The sequence below is a fragment of the Bombina bombina genome, chromosome 4 (assembly GCF_027579735.1).
Source record: "Bombina bombina isolate aBomBom1 chromosome 4, aBomBom1.pri, whole genome shotgun sequence".
In the NCBI taxonomy this organism is placed as follows: domain Eukaryota; kingdom Metazoa; phylum Chordata; class Amphibia; order Anura; family Bombinatoridae; genus Bombina; species Bombina bombina.
Window position 1 is genome coordinate 454751999 of NC_069502.1, and position 15017 is coordinate 454767015.

Here is a 15017-nt window from a genome sequence, read left to right on the forward strand (position 1 = left end):
TTATAGTCGTATTTAGTTATGAGTTAAATGGTTTACTCATTATCAGTAATTATTCCCTAGTAGTAGTTTTTCATACAATAGACTCTGTTCAGATACATCATAATATATCATCTACAAATATAGATCTCACTACGAAACCCCAGAGATAGAATTTGAGTGGGACAGCGTTATTACATGATGATATCTGTATTAACATCAGTACACATAGACTAATATTATGGTGTATATATAAGGAGCAACATCATTTTTTATAGGTATTCACTTTATGTTTAGGAATATACGTATTTTTTATCTTTGTTATTAGGGGTAATATTTTATTATTTTTATTATTATATCATTGTATTATTTTGTATATATTACATGATGGTATCTATATTAACAACAGTACACGTAGACTAATATTTTTGTGTATATATAATGAGTAATATCATTATTTATAGGTATTTACATTATGTTTAGGAGTATTCGCATTTTTTAACGTTGTGATTAGGGGTAATATTTTAGTATTTTTTATGATTATATCATTTTGTTTTTATTTTATTTTTTTGTATATATACATATATATATTTATATACAGCATTAGATTTTGTATATCTTAGACCATGGAGTTAGGAATCATTGTTCTTGATAGATAGTACAGTAATTTTTGTAAATGCATGAAGGAATACTATCCCCATGAGATGTTAGAAAGCACGCATTAATAACGTAGCAGCGGTAGTAACGCTAAGACACAAATAGCCATTTTGGTATCTTTATGTATATTAACATGGAACAACTGATAACCAACAGTTTTTTAAACGATATTACGCTATTTGCAGAAAACTGCACACCAGAAATTAAAGTTTATACGCTTACACATACACTAGAGGTGTGTCAGCACAGTACTCTGTGGTTGGTCTGTTATTTCACTCCGATGACCAATCGGCCTGAGGGCAGTACACACACCTGTTTACTATGGGGATTGTATACTCCTGCACGCATGCGCTGTAATTTGGCTTGAACGCCGAGTTGAGCAAATATAAAGCTGTATAGTTTAGTTATGGTTTATTCACCTGAGGAAGCGGTCAAGGTAGACCGGGAAACGCGTTGTGATATATGCTTATGAAATAAACATTTGTTTTTACCATAACTGATCACGGCTGAGTGATACATTTTTTAGGAATCGTTATTTTAACAAACACTTGATATCCGATCATAGCTACCAGCCCACCTGGTTTGGGCACCTCTCACATTATACAGCGAGAGAAAGGAGCAGGTGATAGGGTTCAAGCTGCAAATTGCTGCAGACCGTACACAGCACTAGGAGCTCATTTTGAGGACGAGAGACCAGCTACCTGGACAGCTGTTAATGCTCCAGAAAGTCGTTGTAGCACTTCTCAAGTGCTTTACTTCTCGTAAGTACCATTTATGTGTGGGGAGTGAACAACTTTCAATACAGATTCACACTATGTTGGCGCCTTCTTCTTTATTGTATTCTATACAGATTTCCTACGTTTGAATTGCCTTCATTTTTGGAAGAAGTCTTATGCTGCCATACCATCAACTTTGGACTTTTTTAGGCCACACACCTGATATTGGTTTGATTGACATTTTTTTTTTTTTTTTATATATGAGTGTGGGATATTTATTGTTGTGTTTTTGCACTTGTATTTGATTATGTATACATAACTATTCGCTCACATTTGTTTAACATATGTTTATGGGAACATATTTGATCTTTGTTGTTTTTGGGCGCTGCTGATTTATCACACTTTTTGTATTTATAAACTGTCCTTATTGTCTCCATCTTGAAAGAGGGAACACTCAAACTTGTTTAGGCACTTTAGGTCCAGAATTGGATGAAAAGTTCCCTCCTTCTTTGGAACCACGAAAAGGTTTGAATAAAACCACAAACCTATTTCTGCTGTAGGGACCGGGACAATTACTCCTAGAGAGGAGAGATCCCGTACGCAATGTAAGAAGGCAGCCCTCTTTTCTGGTCTTGTAGACAGACTGGAGAGTAGGAATCTGACCCTGGGCAGATGAGACTTAAATCCTAATCTGTATCCCTGAGATACAACCTCCAGGACCCAAGGATCCTGTACATTCTGGAACCAAGCGTCTGAAAAAAGAGACAGTCTGCCCCTTCTTGATCTGATCCCGGATCGGGGGCTGCCCCTTCATGCCGATTTGTTATCAGCGGCTTCTTAGTCTGTTTGCACTTATTCCAGGACTGAGCCGGCTTCCTCTTGGGCTGCTCGGATTTGGATGAGGATTGCTGTCGTTGTGATTTGTCAGAACAAAAGGAATGGAAATTAGACAATTGCCGTCCCTTAGGCCTATTTTTCTTATCCTGCGGTAATAAGGCACCTTTTCCTCCGGTAACTGTAGAAATAATGGAGTCCAGCCCTGGACGAATAAAATTTTCCCTTTGAAAGGAAGAGAAAGGAGTCTGGATTTAGAAGTCATATATACGCAGACCAAGACTTCAACCAGAGAGCCCGGCGGGAGGACCGCAAAGCCAGAAGCCTTTGCATTTATGTGAATAATCTGCATATTCGCATCACAGATGAAGGAGTTAGCAATTCTCAGACCCTTAATTCCCTCCTGAAAATCCTCGAGGGGAGCCTCCACCTCAATGAGCTCCGACAGAGTGTTGCACCAGTAGATAGCTGCTCCAGCAACCCACGGCTACAGCTGCCACCAGGTAAAATAAAAACCCTGCATGTTAAACCATCTTCCTCAGAAAGGTTTCCATTTTCTTATCCATAGGCTCTCTAAAAGAAGAACTATCCTCCAGAGGGATAGTAATACGCTTAGCCAGCGAAGAAATAGCACCATCCACCTTAGGGATGAAGCCCCACAAATCTAATTGAGAGTCAGGGACCAGGAATAATTATTTAGAAGTAGACGAGGGGGAAAACATAATTTATTTAAGAACTTACCTGATAAATTAATTTCTTTCATGGTGGCAAGAGTGCATGAGCTAGTAACATATGGGAAATACATTCCTACCAGGAGGGGGCTATGTTTCCCAAACCTCAAATGCCTATAAATACACATCCCGCCTCACTCATACCTCAGTTTAACATATAGCCAAGTTAGTGAGGTGTAAAAGGAGTAAAAGCATAAAAATGAGAAACAGGATAAAGTGCTTTATATATATAAATAATCATAACCCCAAAAAAATTGGGTGGGTCTCATGGCAAGACTCTTGCCATGAAAAAAATGAATTTATCAGGTAAGTTCTTACATAAATTATGTTTTCTTTCATATAGGTGGCAAGATTCCATGAGCTAGTGACATATGGGATTTAATACCCAAGATGTGGAAGTCCACGAGTCACTAGAGAGGGATAAAATAAAAACAGCTATTTCCGCTGAGAAATTAAATCCAAAAAATAATTACGTTTTCTTAAATTTAAAAAAAAAAACTCAAATCATAGGCACTAGAATCAAATGGAGACAGCTGCCTTAAGAACCTTTCTACCAAAGGCTGCTTTCGAAGGAGCAAACACATAAAAATGGTAAAATTTAGTAAATGTATGCAAAGACGACCAAGTTGCTGCTTTGCAAATTTGATCAACTGAAGCCTTATTCTTGAAATTCCCAGATGTTGTGACTGATCTAGTAGAATGAGCCGTAATTCGCTGAGGCGGAGACTGCCCTGCCTTCAAATAAGCTTTGTGACTCAAAAGCTTCAAACAAGATGCCAAGGAAATGGCAGAGGCTTTCTGACCTTTTCTGGAACAATAAAAAATAAAATATAGACTAGAAGTCTTTCTGAAATCTTTAGTAGCCTCAACATAATATTTCAAAGCTCTTACCACATCCAAAGAATGTAAAGACCTTTCAAGAGTATTCTTAGGATTAGGACACAAGAAAGGAACAATAATTTCCCTATGATGATGTTAGAATTCACAACTTTAGGTAAAAAAGTAAATAAAGTCTGCAAAACAGCTTTATCTGGATGAAAAATCAGATAAGGAGATTCACAAGAGAGCAGACAATTCAGAAACTCTTCTAGCAGAAGAGATAGCCAAAAGAAATAACCCTTTCCAAGAAAGTAGTTTAATATCCAAAGAATGCATAGGTTCAAAAGGAAGTGCCTGCAAAATCTTTAAAACCAAATTGAGACTCCAAGGAGGAGAAATTGATTTAATAACAGGTTTGATACGAATCAAAGCCTGAACAAAACAGTAAATATCAGGAAGCTTATCAATCTTTTTATGAAATAAGACAGAAAGAGCAGAGATTTGTCCTTTCAAGTATTTGCAGACAGACCTTTATCCAAACCAACCGGAAGAAACTGTAGAATCCTAGGAATTCTAACAGAATGCCAAGAATAATCATGAGTGGAACACCATGAAATATAGGTTTTCCAAACCTTATGATAAATCTTCCTTGAAACAGACTTACGAGCCTGTATCATAGTGTTAATTACTGAGTCAGAGAAACCTCTATGACTAAGAACTAAGCGTACAATTTCCATGCCTTCAAATTTAGAGATTTGAGATCCTGATAGAAAACTGGGCCTTGAGACAGAAGGTCTGGTCTTATAGGAAGTGACCAAGGCTGGCAACTGGACATTTGGACAAGGTCCGCATACCAAAACCTGTGAGGCCATGCTGGTGCTATCAGAAATCATAAGATTGTTCCATTATGATCTTGGAGATCAACTTTGGAAGAAGAACCAGAGGCGGAGAAATGTAAGCAGTTTGGTAAAACCAGGGAACTGCTAGAGCATCCACCATTTCTGCCTGAGAACCTGGAAAGGTATCTGGGAAGTTTCTTATTCAGACGAGAGGCCATCAGATATATTTCTGGAAGACCCCACATCTGTACAAGTTGAAAAAAACATCTGGATGGAGCGACCGCTCCCCTGGATGTAGAGAATGACGGCTGAGATAATCCGCTTCCCAACTGTCTACACCTAGGTTATGAATCGCAGAGATTTGAAAAGAGTTGGATTCCACCCAATAAAATATCAGAGTAACTTCTTTCATTGCTAAAGGACTGCGAGTCCCCCCTTAATGATTGACATATGCCACTATTGTGATATTGTCTGTTTGAAAACAAATGTAAAGTTCTCTCTTCAATAGAGGCCAAGCCTGAAGAGCGCTGAAAATTTCACGGAGTTCTAAAGTATTGATTGGTAACCTCACCTCTTGAGGATTCCAAACGCCTTGTGCTGTCAGAGACCCCCAGACAGCTCCCTAACCTGTAAGACCTGCATCTGTTGTGATCACAGTCCAGGAAGGATGAACAAAGGAGGCCCCTTGAACAATAAGGTGATGGTTTAACCACCAAGTCAGAGAGAGTTGAGTGTTGGGATTTAAGTTTATCAACTGTGATATCGAAGTATAATCCCTGCACCACTGGTGCAACACGCAAAGCTGTAGAGGTCTCATATGAAAACAAGCAAAGGGGATTGTGTCCGATACTGCAATCATGAGACCTAAAACTTCCATGCACATAGCCACTGAAGGGAATGATAGAGACTGAAGGTTTAGACAAGCTAAGACTAATTTCATTCGTCTTTTGTCTGTTAGAGAAAGAGTCATGGACACTGAATCTATATGGAAACCTAAGAAGGTGACCTTTGTCTGAGGAATCAAGAAACTCTTTGGTAAATTGATCCCCCAACCACGTCTTTGAAGAAACAACATTAGTTGTTTCGTGTGAGATTCTGCTAAATGAAAAGATTGAGCTAGTACCAAGATATCGTCCAAATAAGGAAACACTGCAATACCCTGCTCTCTGATTACAGATGGAAGGGCACCAAGAACCTTCGAGAAAATTCTTGGTGCTGTTGCTAGGCCAAATGGAAGAGCGACAAATTGGTAATGCTTGTCTAGAAAAGAGAATCTCAGAAAACGATAATGGTCTGGATGAATCGGAATGTGAAGATAAGCGTCCTGTAAATCTATTGTGGACATAAAATGACCTTGCAGAACAAAGGCAGAAAAGTCCTTATAGTTACCATTTTTAAAGTTGGGACTTTTACAAAACGAATTTGAGATCCAGGATTGGTCTGAAATAATCTTCCTTCTTTGGGACAATTAATAGATTTGAATAGAAACCAAATCCCTGTTCCTGCTGAGAAACTGGCACAATAATCTGTCCAAATGTCTTGAAAAGAAAATTTATACTTACCAGATAAATTGGTTTCTTTTTAGACACGATGAGTCCACGGATCATCTTCATTACTTGAGATATTCACCTCCTGGTCAGTAGGGGGAGGCAAAGAGCACCACAGCAGAGCTGTTAAATAGCTCCTCCCTTCCCTCCCACTCCAGTCATTCGACCGAAGTTAGGAAGAGAAAGGAAAAGCCAAGGTGCAGAGGTGTCTGAAGTTTACAATAATTAACAACCTGTCTAAAAGAGCAGGGCGGGCCGTGTCTAAATAGAAACAAATTTATCAGGTAAGCATAAATTCTCTTTTCTTTTTAAAGATACGATGAGTCAACGGATCATCTTCATTACTTATGGGGTACAATACCCAAGCTAGAGGACACAGATGATACGGGAGGGACAAGACAGGGAACCTAAATGGAAGGCACCACTGCTTGAAGAACCTTTCTCCCAAAAGCGGCCTCAGCTGAGGCAAAAGTGTCAAGTTAATAGAATTTCGAAAAAGTATGAAGAGAGGACCAAGTTGCAGCCTTGCAAATCTGTTTCATGGAAGCTTCATTTTTGAATGCCCATGAGGAAGCAACAGCAACAGTGGAATGAGCCATAACCCTCTCAGAGGCTGCTGTCCAGCAGACTCATATGCAAAAGGATGATACTCCTCAGGCAAAAAGAAAGAGAGGTAGCCGTAGCTTTCTGACCTCTACGTTTTCCAGAGAAAATGAGAAACAAAAGAAGAGGACTGACGAAAGTCCTTAGTCACTTGTAAATAAAACTTTAAAGCACGGACGACGTCCAAATTATGCAGAAGACGTTCTTTATGAGAAGAAGGATTAGGACACAAGGACGGAACAACAATCTCCTGGTTAATGTTCCTGTCTGAAACAACCTTAGGAAGAAAACCTAGTTTAGTACGTAAAACTACCTTATCTGAATGGAAAATATGGTAAGGCGAAGTGTATTGCAACACCGAGAGTTCAGACACTCTACGAGCTGAAGAAATAGCCACAAGAAATAAAACGTTCCAAGATAACAACTTAATATCTAAGGAATACATACGCTCAAACAGAGCCCCTTGAAGAACCTTGAGAACTAAATTCAGACTCCATGGAGGAGTAACTGGTTTGAACACAGGCCTGATCCTAACCAGGGCCTGACAAAATGATTGTACATCTGGGACCTCTGCCAGTTGTTTGTGTAACAAAACAGATAAGGCAGAGTTTTGACCCTTTAGGGAACTTGTCGATAAACCCTTCTCCAAACCTTCTTGGAGAAAAGACAAAATTCTGGGAATCCTAACTCTACTCCATGAGTAGCCCTTGGATTCACACCAATAGAGATATTTACACCATATCTTATGGTAAATCTTTCTAGTAACAGGCTTACAAATCTGAATCATGGTCTCTATGACCGAACCAGAAAAACCCCGCTTGGATAATATTAAGCGTTCAATCTCCAAGCAGTCAGCCTCAGAGAAACTAGATTTGGGTGAAGGAAGGGCCCTTGAATGAAAAGGTCCTTCCTCAACGGAAGTCTCCAAGGTGGCAGGGATGACATGTTCACCAGATCTGCATACCAAATCCTGCGAGGCCAAGCAGGTGCAATGAGGATCACGGATACCCTATCCTGCTTGATTCGAGCAATGTCCCAAGGAAGAAGCGCAAACGGGGGAAATAGGTATGCAAGATTGAATGACCAAGAAACCGCCAGAGCATCTATCAGTTCCGCCTGGGGATCCCTGGACCTCGACCCGTATCTCGGGAGCTTGGCATTCTGACGAGATGCCATGAGATCTAACTCTGGCCGACCCCATTTGAGAATCGGGTTGGAGAACACTTCCGGATGGAGTTCCCACTCTCCCAGGTAAAAAGTCTGTCTGGTCAGAAAGTCCGCCTCCCAGTTGTCCAGCCCTGGGATATGGATCGCTGACAGATGGCAAGAATGGGCCTCCACCCACCGGATTATCTTGGCTACCTCGGTCATCGCTAAGGAACTCCTCGTTCCTCCCTGATGATTGATGTAAGCCACTGACATTATGTTGTCTGACTGGAATCTGATAAACTGGGCCGAAGCCAACTGGGGCCAGGCCAGGGGAGCATTGAAGATCGCTCTTAGTTCCAGGATGTTTATAGGAAGAACAGACTCTGCTTGAGTCCATACTCCCTGAGCCTTTAGGAAACCAAAGAAAGCTCCCCACCCTAGAAGGCTGGCGTCCATTGTCACAATCACCCAGGATGGCCTGCGAAAGCAGGTTCCCTGGGATAGATGATCCAGAGACAACCACCATTGAAGAGAGTCCCTCGTCTCCTGTTCCAGGGTTATTGGAGGAGACAAATCTGCATAAATTCCATTCCACTGCCTGAGCATGTTTAACTGCAGAGGCCTGAGATGGAACTGAGCAAACAGGATGATATCCATTGCCGCATCATCAGTCCGATTACTTCCATGCACTGAGCCACTGACGGCCAAGGAATGGACTGAAGGGCTCAACAGGTATCTAGAATCTTTGATTTCCTGACCTCTGTCAGAAAAATCTTCATAGATATAGAATTGATTAGAGTTCCCAAGAAAGTCACCCTTGTCTTCGGGAACAAGGAACTCTTTTCCATATTTACCTTCCACCCGTGAGTTCTCAGGAAGGAAAGCACAACGTCGGTATGAGATCTTGCTTGTTGACAAGATGGCGCCTTGATTATAATATCGTCCAGATAAGCACCACCGCAATGCCCCGCAGTCTTAGAACCGCCAGTAAAGACCCCAGAACCTTTGTGAAAATTCTGGGTGCCGTGGCCAGACCGAAAGGAAGAGCCACGAACTGAAAGTGTTTGTCCAGAAAGGCAAACCTCAGGAACCTGTGATGATCTCTGTGGATAGGAACATGAAGATATGCATCCTTTAAATCCACTGTTGTCATAAATTGACCCTCTTGGATCAATGGAAGAATGGTACGAATAGTTTCCATCTTGAATTAGACTTGTTTAGACTCTTGAGGTCTAAGATAAGTCTGAAGGTCCCCTCCTTTTTGGGAACTACAAACAGATTTGAATAAAAACCCTGCCCGTGTTCCTGTACAGGAACGGGAATAATTACTCCCAGGGAGGAGAGGTCCCTTACACAATGTAAGAACGCCTCTTTTTTTATCTGGTTTGCAGATAATCTTGAAAGAAGAAATCTTCCTCGGGGAGGAAAATTTTTGAACTCCAGTTTGTATCCCTGAGACACTATTTCTATAGCCCAGGGATCCTGAACGTCCCAAACCCAAGCCTGAACGAAGAAAGAAAGTCTGCCCCCTACCAGATCTGGTTCCAGATCGGGGGCATGCCCTTCATGCTGTTTTGGATTCAGCAGCAGGCTTCTTGGATTGTTTAACCTTGTTCCAAGACTGGTTGGGTCTCCAAGTAGGCTTAGATTGCGAATAGTTTCCTTCCTGTTTAGAGGAGGAAGAGAAAGAATTTCCCTTGAAATTTCGAAAGGAACGAAAATTACTTTGTCGTCCTTTTTGTTTACTTCTCTTATCCTGAGGAAGGAGATGACCCTTACCTCCCGTAATATCAGAGATAATTTCCTTCAGGCCAGGTGCAAACAAGGTCTTCCCCTTGTAAGGAATTGCTAGAAGCTTAGACTTGGATGACACGTCCGCAGACCAAGGTTTTAACCATAAGGCTCTGTGGGCTAGGATAGAGAAACCTGAACTCTTAGCTGCCAATTTAGTAATTTGCAGAGAAGTATCCGTAATAAAAGCATTGGCTAACTTCAGAGCTTTAATCCTATCTTGGATCTCCTCTAAAGAAGTCTCAGTCTTAAGGGACTCGGACAGAGCATCAAACCAATAAGCTGCCACACTAGTGACAGTAGCAAGGCACGCAGCAGGCTGCAATAGCAGACCTCGGTGAACATAAATCTTTTTAAATAGACCCTTCAACTTCTTGTCCATGGGGTCTTTAAAAGCACAACTATCCTCAATAGGAATAGTAGTTTGCTTGGCTAAGGTGGAAATAGCCCCTTCCACCTTAGGAACCATTTGCCAAGCTTCCCTGACAGCGTCAGCAATAGGAAACATCTTTTTGAAAATAGAAGGAGAGAAGGGAATACCTGGTCTCTCCCATTCCTTAGAAAAAATCTCTGAAGCTCGCTTAGGCACTGGGAAAACATCTGAGTAAGAAATATCAAAATATCTGTCCAATTTACTCGACTTCGCAGGAGCGACCACTACTGTGGAATCACAGTCGTCTAAAGTAACCAAAACCTCCCTGAGTAACAGGCGGAGATGTTCTAGTTTAAACCGGACACAACCTCTGAATCAGTCAAAGGTAATGAACTCTGAGTCTGAAATTTTGCCTTCCGATAGAAACTCTATACCCTCCATCTCAGTTCCCTGGGAGGGTACATCCGAGATTGCCACCATGGCATCAGAAACCTCACTGACCACATGGTTGTCTTTCCTCTTATGTTTGCCTTGTAGCATAGGAAAAGCAGACAACGCATCAGAAATTGTGGAAGACATAAGTGCAGCTATGTCTTTTAAGGTAACTCCAGCAGGTGCTAGAGTAGAAGTACAGGGCACTGCTTGTGCGGGCATTAAAGATTGGGACGCTTGGGGAGAAAGCTGCGGTATACTCTGAATCTCATCATTAGACTCCTGAGAAGCATCCGCTTTTGAAAAATTTTGTTCATGAAAAATGTTCTCTCTATAGCTTAAAGCCCTCTCAATACATGAGGGACAAAAAGGAATTGGTGGTTCCACATTGGCATCCAAACACATGGCGCAAGTAACATTTTGCACAGCTTCTAAATCCATATTAAAGAACAGAAAATAATGTAATAATCAAAAAAAGTAAAAAAAAATTACAAAAAATTGTTACTGGCCCTTTAAAATTTAAAACTGAACGTTTTTACTGCAGGGAAATGTGTTGCAAAAGGAAAAGCAAAATTTAAATAGAATACCTATAAATTTTGAATTTCTAACAAGATACTGTGCCTTTAAATTTTAAATGTAAACTATTTTCCTGCTTTAAATAAAAAACTTATCTCTAGATAAACAAATGTTTGTATTAACAACAGTCAGACACCTCTACGCCTCAGCAGCTCTGCTGAGGCACCTACCTGCCGACCGGTCTCACTGCAATGTCCCAGTGGTGCAGAAGATAAGGTCTCTAGAGCGCTAACAACCGCTTGCTTGTTCTGCTTGAAAAACCATGTGGTTCTAGAGCGATGCTTAATCTCCAACTGTCCTTGCTTGATTGAGAGCAAAGTCGCCCCACAGCTAAACCGGAACGTCTCCAGGTACCAGACTAGTTATAAACTGCGCAGCGTAATATGGATCTCCTCTAAGGAAGTCTAAAGTGCGCAAAAAGGAAATTTATGCTTACCTGATAAATTGATTTCTTCTACGATACGACGAGTCCACTGATTCATCCTTACTTGTGGGATATTATTCTCCTGCTAACAGGAAGTGGCAAAGAGCACCACAGCAACAGTGACGTGCAGTAATAGGAGGCAGGGGAGGCAGTGCCTCCCCTGTCCAATGAGGGAAAAAAAAAGTTTTCAAATAATATTTATTTAAAAAAAAGTGTTTTTTCATCTTAATTTATTTACCACGCCCACCCTCACCCCAAGGGTACCCCCCCACCCCCGATGGCGATTACTACTCATTACAGTAGTTACTGTGCGCTGTGTGCTTGCGCTGCAAAATCACCATCCATTGTTGCGCAATTAGGAGGCAGTGAGCCGGTCCGCTGCCCTCCATTAATTGCGCAACAATGGATCTAAATAACTCACTACAGAGCAGCGCCACCCACTGGTGACTCGCCCGGCAATCATACAAGCTTCATTGGAGGCGGTTCTCAAAACCGCCTCCATGATGAGCTACATCACTTGAGCCAATCAGGCATTTAGCAGCACTGCGGGGAGGCGTGCCTGCTGGGCTGCTGATTGACAGGTGTGGGACTGGGTCATTATGTAGCGCTGACACATCAGACTCTGGCTGGCGGGAAGACTCAGTAGTCAGTGTGGAGGGAGCTGCTGAGCGAGTCTTCGTGCGTGCCCATGCTGCTGCTGCTTCAGTGCAGCCTAGTAACTAACTTATTGTGGGCCTTGTGTTGTGGCTGTCTGTGGAGGAGGGCTGCCCTGGAGGACAGGACTGTGTACTGCCTGGAGCCTGGAGGAGACTCAGAGGACTGAGGAGGACAGTGGTGGACAGAGGAGCGGAGCCAGTGCCATGTGGGTGCCGGACCCGGGGGAGTCAGAGTGACAGTCATCTCACTGACTGTCTCACAGGACAGAAGAGAAGAGAGACACTGATGACCCAACCGGATTCTCTCTCAGGTAAGTAACCTCCGACCAGACCACTAACCACTTAGGTTAAATCATGTTAATGACTGTTCATAATGTGGCTATTTTTTAATATGAATGTTGTTTTGTATACAACAAGATGAACTAGAAATGCTGGAAACACTGTTAGGTAATGTAGGATCGGATGGAGCTGTCATTTTCTATTGGAAGTTAACATTATATATATATTATTAATGGTCTTCAATCTATTCTATATTGTAAATAAAAATTATGTATATAATGATAATATACATAATTTTTATTTACAATATAGATCGAAGACCATTAAGCACTGACTGGTTGAAATGCTAGCTTATCTATGTGAGAGCATGATTGCAGCCCTTATGAATGCTGGGCTGTGTTTTGTAGCTAAGCGCTTTTTCCTGCCCTCTCTCCTGAGTCCTGTCAGCACTCAGCTGTCTGTGCAGTGTGCACAGTGTATCGTTAGCAAGCAGCCGTCATGAAGAAAAGAACAGGGAGAGATATTAGGTGTTACGTTCAGTTGCTTGCTTCCTGCTTAGTGTCGGCTCTCTGATTCAGTGTAGGATATCCTATTGATTTATTACAGGTATTGCTGCCCCATGCTGCTTTAGCACTTCTGTGAGGAGAGGTCACGGAGCATTCTGCAGAGTGCCCGTCTTCATAAGTAAACAGAATCTGTTATAAATTACTCTCTCAATCCCCATGGCATTAACTATGCTTGTGCTACCTAGAGAGAGAACTGCTTAATATCTTTGTGTCTTTTAATACATGATATAATAAAGGCATAGTGAAGATTTTTTTTAAGTGTATGTCCCTCCCAAGACTGCTTGACATTTTATTGTATGAAGAATATATGTATACAAAATATATGTAATCAATTCATTAACAAGATATATACAAGATATATATATATATATATATATATATACACACTGTATATATAATTTGTATATGCCTTGTACTTGAATTGATTAAACATATGTTTTCACAGATGTTTGGAATAGCTTGGTCTTCATAATAATGATCATTTGTGCATATTCTATCAGTGGTCACTATATGATCACAGCCTTACTTTAGTGCTTAAGAGTTTTTTTTCTTTAAAATCACATGTGTGAGTTCTGTTTGTTCTGAGAATAGGGGTTAATACATAGTTAAAGTACTGCTTGGGAGCTGCAGAAATTGTCTCTGACTCATTCACCAGTGATGGTTGCACAGCTGGGTATACTTTAACTATGTGTTTACTCCCTTTGTGGGTGAAGCTACCTGTGGGGTGGGGCTTTATTTTAAGGGGTGGGGTCCAGCGCCCCACTACCTTGAAAATTCACCAGCCGCCACTGTGGATTTCTAGATCTCATAATCAGAGCAAGCATTTTGTTATCTGGCAAGAATTTGTTACAAACCTTTAGACTAAGTTGTTTACTAAGTTGACCAGTTTTTCAAGACACCATTTAAAGGGACATGAAACCCATATGTTTTCTTTCATGATTTAGAAAGAGCATGCAATTTTAAATAACTTTCCAATTTACATCTAATATCTAATTTTCTTCATTCTTTTGATATCCTTTGTTGAAAATCATATCTAAATATGCTCAGTAGCTGCTGATTGGTGGCTGCACATAGATACCTCATGTGATATTGGCTCACCCATGTGCATTGCTATTTCTTCAACAAAGGATATCTAAAGAATGAAGGCGTATCCTAGCCACTGCCTCACCAGCCTCTGACGTCACCGCACGTCACTGCACAGCAGAGCTGTTTATATAGCTCCTCCCTTCTCTCCACCCCCAGTCATTCGACCGAAGGTATAGGAAGAGAAAAGAAAAGCTAAAAAGGTGCAGAGGTGACTGAAGTTTTGAAAAACAAAAATATAATCTGTCTAAAATGACAGGGAGGGCCGTGGACTCGTCGTATCGTAGAAGAAATCAATTTATCAGGTAAGCATAAATTTCCTTTTCTTCTACTAGATACGACGAGTTTACGGATTCATCCTTACTTGTGGGATACAATACCAAAGCAACAGGACACGGATGAACGTGAGGCACAAGACAGATACCTAAACGGAAGGCACCACTGCTTGAAGAACTTTTCTCCCAAAAATAGCCTCCGAAGAAGCAAAAGTATAAAATTTGGAAAATTTGGAAAAAGTATGAAGGGAGGACCAAGTCGCAGCCTTACAAATCTGTTCAACAGAAGCATCGTTTTTAAAAGCCCATGTGCTCTAGTAGAATGAGCCGTAACCTTTTCAGGAGGCTGCTGTCCAGCAGTCTCGTATGTCAGGCGGATGATGCTCTTCAGCCAAAAAGAAAGAGAGGTAGCCGTAGCTTTTTGACCCCTACGTCTTCCAGAATAAACAACAAATAAAGAAGATGTTTGACGGACATCCTTAGTCGCTTGTAAGTAAAACTTCAAGGCCCGAACCACGTCCAAGTTATGTAACAGACGCTCCTTCTTAGAAGGAGGATTAGGACACAAGGAAGGAACAACAATTTCCTGATTAATATTCTTATTTGAAATAACCTTAATAAGGAATCCAGGTTTAGTACGCAAAACCACCTTATCAGAATGGAATATAAGATAAGGCGAATCACATTGTAA